This window comes from Pteronotus mesoamericanus, unplaced genomic scaffold (genome assembly GCF_021234165.1).
Source record: "Pteronotus mesoamericanus isolate MK-2021 breed Mesoamerican mustached bat unplaced genomic scaffold, CSHL_Meso_final contig_24, whole genome shotgun sequence".
Classification (NCBI taxonomy): Eukaryota; Metazoa; Chordata; class Mammalia; order Chiroptera; family Mormoopidae; genus Pteronotus; species Pteronotus mesoamericanus.
Genome location: NW_026555100.1, coordinates 27,917,035 through 27,925,434, shown reverse-complemented (window position 1 = coordinate 27,925,434; position 8,400 = coordinate 27,917,035). Strand labels below are relative to the sequence as shown.

At 37.0% G+C, this 8,400-nt stretch overlaps 1 pseudogene; it reads left to right on the top strand.

Annotated features, from left to right (window-relative positions):
* Positions 1–7,763: 7,763 nt before the first annotated feature.
* On the top strand, positions 7,764–8,111 carry LOC129069821 (glutaredoxin-like protein C5orf63 homolog; annotated as a pseudogene).
* The last annotated feature ends 289 nt before the right edge of the window (positions 8,112–8,400 follow it).

Genomic DNA, 8,400 nt, shown 5'->3' with positions numbered 1-8,400 from the left:
CTTAATATCTAATTAGCCAGAAGAGTGTCATGTGGCCACTACAACTACAGGGAATCTGGGAAAATAGTGGGATGAGACATCCATTAACTGTATCATTTTCTCATATGCACAAAAGAACTTTGATATGAATATAAAAGTGTACATTACCCAGTTAAATTATTTAGATGTTTTCATCAAAGTTATTCGATATACAGATATATTACTGTCTTGTGTTAAATAAGAAATAAATTTTAGATAAATTAACAAATTTTAAAAATAAAAACTAAATATAAAAACTATATATGTTAAATTTTATGTATTAAATTCCAAATGAGATTTGACATGGATGCAAACTATGCCTTTCTGTAGTCAAATGAGAGAAGGGCAATTGTGAAAGGAGGGGAAAAAGTAGAACCAGATCAATATCCTAACCACAGGTCCATACACAGGTCTACGGTTGAGATAAACATATGGAGGAAAGCATGCACATTCAGGTTGAGGATCTTGAAACTCAATTTCTAAAAGTCTACTTAGGTCTCTATACTTCTTGAAAAGTTTTTGGGTATCCTCAGGAATACATAGACTCCAGTTTAAAGACCACCGTTCTGGGGAAAAACTCTTGTCCACAAGGTCTCCACAAGAGTGTTCGCTGCAGCACTGTTTATCATCTAGAAAACCTAGAAATGACCTATATGTCCATCAGTAGAAAGATGGATAAATTAAATGAAATATATGATGAGATAACAATAGAATTAGTTAAACTAAATTAACTTGATCTACACATGCCAATATGGGTGAAGCCTAAAACCACAAGTTGTCTTAAATAAGCAAGATAGATACAGAACAATATTTATATATCATGCAATTTCTATAAATTATAAAAATTGTATTTACAAAGAAATATTATTTATATTTTAAATTATGGAGTATGTTCAACATACAAATATAGAGAAAAAAATCCAGGCATGTACTCACTCCAAGGTTTAACAAATGTTAGTATTTTGCCATATTTGCTTCAATAAATTCTTAAGAAATTGAAGGTGTAATTGGGGTCTTTTATTCCTCTCTAATCCCATTTTCCTCCTTACCGTCCTAGAAATAACTTATTATGAAGTTGGTGTGTATGCTTTCTGTCCATGTTACCATTTTGCTACATATATGTGTATCCATAAACAATAAAAATATCATTTATAGGTTTGTTTTTAATTAACATGTTTCCGAGATCTATCTCATTGTATGAAAACCCATAATTTATTCACTGCTCTATTCATTGATATTTAGGTTTCTCCAATTTTTCATTAGTATAAATAAAGGTACAATGACTGTACCTGACATGAGCTTTATATACATGTGTATAAACAAGCACAAAATTATTATTGTAAAAGTGGACTGAAATAATAAAACGCACATTTATGATAAATGCTGGTTACCTGTAGGTGGGAAGGGGCAAAATGGAATTCAAAACAGTTATGGAAATGGAAGAGCTATATGATTTGGTTTTCTTTAGAAAGTGTGGAACACAAATATGACAAAATATTAATATACATTAACTCTTAGTGGTAGGAATATAATTTTTAATATAGTATTTGTTATTTTCTATTTTCAACATATATTAGGAAACTTTTCAAAAATATAGAAAAGTTGAAAAAAGTTATGATTGAATACTCATATACCTACCACCTAAATTCTACAATTAATTTTTTACTATATTAAGTTTTTCACATATCTGCTTCTCATTTCCCTCTATTCATGTCACCCTTTTTAAATACATCTAAAAATACACTGCAAACATCATCTATTTCACCCTTACACACTTCAGCATGAGTATCATTAACTTGGGTTTAATAATCATTTACAGGTTTGGCTTCTTCTATAGGTAAAATTTACATACAGTGAAATACACAAATCTTAACAGTAACCCAAACCTCTACCAAGATGTAATATAGTGCCATAATACCAAAAAGTTCTTTATATTTTTCTGGTCAATACAAACCCCGACTCATTCCCTCGAGGCAGCCACCCCTGATCTGATTTTTTTTCAACCATTTATTAGTTTTCTTTGTTCTAGAACTTCATATAGATGCAGTCATACAATAAGGGCTCTTTTGTGTCTGGCTTCATTTGCTCAACATTATGATTTTGAGATTAATCCACTTTGGGCATATTGCAGTAGTTCATTCATTTTTATTGCTGAGTAATAAACAGATTGTGCCACAGATTGTTGATGGATAAGTGGGTTGTTTCCACTTTGGAGTTATTATTATGAATAAAGTTCTATGAACGTTCTCGTACCTGTTTTTTGCGGTCATATGTTTTCATTTACTTTGGGCAGATACATAAGAGTAGAATGACTGCATCATAAAGTAGGTGTATATTTAACTTTATAAGAAAATGTCAGTTTTCTAAAGGGATTATACCATTTTATACTACTACCAGCAATGTATGAGAATTCAAGCAATCAGCCATTTACCTTGACCACTGTATTAGGTACAAAAGAAGTTGAAAAAATTATCCTTGTATATAAACTTACAATATACAGCAGTACCTCAGTACCTGTTGTTAATTTTTTCTGGAACTCTCAACAAATACCAAAACCAACGAATACTGAGCAATGAAGAATTTTCTCTTGAGGGGTGGCTTAGTGACTCATACAAGTTCTAGTGAGTGCGACTAGTCTCAAGCAAGCAGCAATAGCTGAAACATTTTTTTTCTCATGAAAATGTGATGAGTACAGGGTTTGACAAGTTCTGAAGCCGATGAGTACCGAGCTATGGCTGTAATTTGTGAGATTAGGCCAATACACATGAAACAAGGAAAATTTGAATATTAAGCTGTTCAAAGCTTATTTTATGTGAGGGACGAATTATGTAGTCTTGCCCTGGCTGTGTAGTTCAGTTGGCTGGAGCATTGTCCCCATATGCCAGGGTTGCAGGTACAATCCCTGGTCAGGGCACATGCAAGAATCCACCACTAATGGATGCACAGATGGATGGAACAAAAAAAATTGATGCCTCGCTCTCTCCCTCTTTCAAATCAATGAATAAAATTTTTTAAAAAATATGTAGTCTTAAGAAACCAAGAGGCAGAAGGTCTCCAGACCTCACCCAATTTACCACAGAAATGTGCTGGGTCAGTTGTTGCAGCTAACCTTCTCCAGGGAAAGAAGGAAAGGAGGTGGGGCATAATTTGTTCCTTATGGTAGGATTTTTTCTTTGTAAGGCTCACAGGGCAGGACTAAGCATTAATCACTGAAATTATCATGAAATTTTACCCCATTCTAAATTATTAAGTAGCATAGGGTATGAGTCCAAACAGGCCTATTGGATCACTGATGCAAAAAGAAAAGGTACTTTTAAAATCAATATTAAGATGAACTTTCATATTTTCTTACACATATCACATCATGATTTTTTTCCAAAGCATCTTCCTTTGGACTACATAAAAATTTAACGCCTTCAGACATCAAAGGACACTATGAAGAGGATGAAAAGACAACCTACAGAATGGGAGAAAATATTTGCAATCATGCATCCTCTAAGAAGTTAATATCCACAATATATGAAGAACTCTTACAACTCAACAACCAAGCAACCTGATTAAAAAATTGGCAAGAGACTTGAATAGACATTTCTACAAATACATACAAATGGCCTATAAACACATTTAACGATGCTCAACAACACTAATCATTAGAAAAATGCAAATCACAACCACAATGATACCACTTTGCACCCATTAGGATGGCTATTATAAAAACAATAATATGCAACCAATCAAGAATTTGGATAAATTGGAACCCTTGTGCACTGTTGATGGGAATGTAAAATGGTACAGCCACATTGGGAAAGTCAATATAGAGGTTTCTCAAAGTCAGAAATACAATTACCATGATTCAGTAATTCCACTTCTAGGTATAAACCCAAAAGACTGAAAGCAAGAGCTCAAACAGATGTTTTTATGCCCATGTTCATAGCAGCATTATTCACAATAGACAAAACATGGAAGCAAACCCAAGAGCCCATTGACAAATGAATGGATAAACAAAATGTGTACATACATCCAATGCAATATTATTCAGTCTTTAAAAGGAAAGAAACTCCAGTACATGCTACAACATGGATGGACCTTGAAGACATTATATGAAGTTAAATAAACCAGTCACAAAAGGACAAATATGTATCATTCTATTTACATGAGATACCTAGAGTAGTCAAGTTCATAGATACAGAAAGTAGAATAATGGTTGCCAGGAGGTGAAGGGAAGGAGGAATGCCTTATCATTTAATGTGTATAATTTCAGTTTTGGAAGATGAAAAATATTCTGGGGATGGATGATGATGATGGTTGCACAACAGTGTGAATGTACTTAACGCCTATGAACTGTACAGCTAAAATGACTAAAATGGCCAATTTTAGGTTAAGTATATGTTACCAGAATTTATAAAAAGTAACTTCTGGTAATAAGTTACCCCTTTATGACATGGCACATCTGTGTGTCTTTAGTTATTTCTCTGGGAACAATGTTTCTGACTGAAAGCATGGTCTCTGGAATAAATAATTATGGTTCTTCAGATAATAATCTTTTTATTGTAATTATGGCAGAATGTCACAAGATGTCACTCTTTAGCTGAGAAAATATTCCAATTTGGTTCAGTAGCTGATAATAAAACGCCAGAGCAACTAACAAAAGCCTGTAACTACACCTCAGTGCTTTCCTCATACAAGCATTGTTTTCTGAGACAGAGGTTTTCACTTTTGAAGTGTATTAAGAAGCTACTCTTGTTTATGCAACTTATGTGAATATTTTTTCTTCTATTAGGCAGCTACTCTTGTTTATGCAACTTATGTGAATATTTTTTCTTCGTTGGTATTAACTGCTTTTTATTATAAACCAAAAATTTTTTAAATATATTTATTTAATCTTTATTTTTTCCATTACCATTTAGCACCCTTATACCCCAGACATAACTAACTTTGAAATTGATTGTAGTAATACAAACCTGAAATGTAGAAATCATTGATTATTGAGAGTTAGGTGGCACATCAAAATTACAACTAAAATAGAGAACAACCATCACTCAGAACCATCAGAAATTGAGTTAATGGAAGTCTGATAACAACTGAATTAAAGAAACCACATCCATCCAGACTGGTGGTAGGGCAGAGAAACAGAATGGGCTGGTCCCACATCCGTGTATGGTGGATAAAAACTCGGGAGGGACATCTCAGGAGTGAGAAGTCCTAGTCCCACAACAGGCTCTCCAGCCCAGGGTTCCAGTGCCAGGAACATAGGTCCCCATAACTTCTGGCTGCAAAAACCAGAAGAGGTTGATTCGGTGGAAGAAACTTCTGGAGTCCCATGCAGTTCCTTTTTAAGAACCCACACATGCACTTACTAAGCCTCAACCCCTCTGAGCTCTAGTACCAGAGTAGCAGCTTTAAACGTACTCGTGGCATACAGGGAGGAACTGAAATGTCTGGCATCAAGGTGAGAGCAGGGGGACAACTTTCTCCCAGACAGAAAGACAGGCAGAGGCCATGGTCCCTTTTCTGAACCCTCCCCACACAGATCCACAGAGCTGGTAGGTGGGGGCCATGTCTGAGACTTCATCAACCTGGCTAACACTGTTTGCCCCACCCTGGAGATCCCCTGAGACTCTGTCTCACCCAACTTACAGGCCTACCCCAGCAACCTTTCCGTAAAAATGAATCATCTTGATTCATGCTTCGCAACCTTGTAAATCCTCTCAAATAAGCAAGAATTGGCCACAGTGATACCCCAGTCCCCATTCCTCTTGCTAAGTGGCTGCATGCACAGCACTATCAGCAGCCAGCCTAGAATCACATCTTGGCTTTGCCTGGGAATCTCCAAGACCAGCACAAGTAGCAGGCATTTCAGGTTGCTTTATAGCTCATGCAGGGTGGACCCAGGCAGAACACAGTTGGGGGCTGACCTTGGCCTGCACCACCTGGGAAACTCCAGAGCCTGTGCACCCAGTGGACAGCTACAGACCACCTCAAAGCACCACCACTCTGCCCCTGCACAGAGGGTGGAAATTGGTGGTCAGTGGTCACAGCCAATACTTGCAGCTGACTGGTCAGGGTAAATCCCTACCATTGATTTGCCAACAGCAATCAAGGCTCAATTACAAGAGGAGCAAGTACGCATCTTGGGTGATAGGGAAGACTGTGCCACTGGACCCTACAGGACAGCCACTACATTAGGCAATGCCACCAAGACAGGGAGTCATAGCAGTTCTACCTGATACATAGAAACAAACACAGGGAGGCTGCCAAAATGAACAAAGAAACATGGTCCACATAACAGAACAGATGAAAACCAAAGAAAAAGAACTAAACAAAATGGAGATAAACATTCTATCAGGTGCAGAGTTCAAAACACTGCTTATAAGGATATTCATAGAACTGAGTGAGGACCTCAACCGCATAAAAGAGATCCAGTCAGAAATGAAGGATACACTAATTGAAATTAAGAACAATCTACAGGGAAACAACAGTGGAGTGGATAAAGCCGAGAACTGAATCAATGAGTTGGAACATAAGGAAGCAAAAAACAACCATTCAGAACAAGAAAAAAAAAGACCCCCCCCCTCCAAAATGAGAATAGTTAAGCAGCTTCTGTAACAATTTCAAGTGTTCCGACATTAGCATCATAGCGGTGCCAGAAGAAGAGAAAGAGCAAGAAATTGGAAATCTGTTTGAAAAAATAAAGAAAACTTACCTTATTTGGTGAAGGAAATAGACATGCAAGTCCAGGAAGCACAGAGAGTCCCAAATAAGATGAATACAAAGAGGCCCACTCCAAGACACATCATAATTAAAATGCCAAAGGTTAAAGATAAAGAGAATCTTAAAGGCTGCAAGAGAAAAGCAGTTAGTCTCCTACAGAGGAATTCCCATAAGACTGTCAGCTGATTTCTCAAAAGAAACTTTACAGGCTAGAAGAGATTGACAAGAAATATTCAAAGTCATGAAAAGCAGGGACCTACAGCCAAGACTGCTGTACCCAGCAAAGATATTTAGAATCGAAAGGCACATAAAGAGCTTCCCAGAAAGAGAAAACTAAAGGAGTTCATCATCACCAAACCATTATTACATGAAATGTTAAAGAGACTTATTTAAGAAAAAGATCAAAACTATGAACAATAAAATCGCAATAAATACATATATATCAACAACTGAATCTAAAATACAAACTAAGCAAACAGGAAGAACAGAGACAGAACCTTGGATACAGAGAGTGTTTTGGTAGTTGCCAGGTGAGAGGGAGTTTTAGGGGAATGGGTAAAGAGATGAAGAGAGTAAGAGGTACAAATAGGTAGTTATAGAATAGCCATGGGGATGTAAAGTACGGTACTGGAACTGGAGTAGCCAAAGAACTTATATGCATGAACCACGGACAGGAACAACGGTGTGGGATTGTCTGAGGGAGTGGGGGGTGCTGGGTGGAAGAGGTAAAGGGGGGAAAGTTGGGACAAGTATAATAGCATAATCAATAAAATATAAATAAAAAACAAAATAAATAAGACAATCAGGTGGCTTGTGGATTTTTCACTCAACAATGTGTGTGGCCTTGGGTAAATCATTTCATTTCTCTCTCATTTCACCAGAGTGGTAAAAACTTCCTTTCTTAGGTCAATATACACCACTGTATATTTAATATATGTTAACATATAAGTACATTCTTCTAATTTAAAATATTTTGGAAGTGCGGAGCCCAGGGCAGAGGCGGCAACGTAGCTGGCGGGAGGCTCAGGGGCAAGATGCTCTGGTTTCAAGGAAATAGTATGCAACTTTCTAAGTACTGCTTTCGACCCTTCCTGAGAAATCTCTCTGCCTCTAAAACTGTACTGCCTGTGCTGACCTTATTCACAAAGGATCCATGTCCCCTCTGTGATGAAGCTAAGGAAGTTCTGGAGCCTTATAAAAACAGGTTTGTTTTATAGGAAGTGGACATCACACTTCCAGAAAACTCCACTTGGTATGAGAGGTATAAATATGACATCCCTGTCTTTCATTTGAATGGCAAGTTTCTGATGATGTATCGAGTAAACATCTCGAAACTTGAAAAACGGCTCCAGAAACTTGAGCAACAAGGTACTGGGGGTTGATGAAAGCCCGCATGATTTTCCACCCTCGCTGTCCAGAAGGCATCTTCCTGAGGAAGTGACCATGGCCTTATACTCCTTTTGTCACTGTTATACAGCCCTAATGACGTTTTGAACTTAGTGGTGCCAAGTAAATGTTGACATTCTTCTTCTGATTAATGGGAATACTGGTGTAGGAAGTATTTACCTTTTGTCATTTTATAAAATAAGAGGAGTATATTAGCAGGGAGGGGACGGTGGAGGGCAGGAGAAACCCATTTGTTTTACTTATTTTTCTCCTTTGTGTTAATAT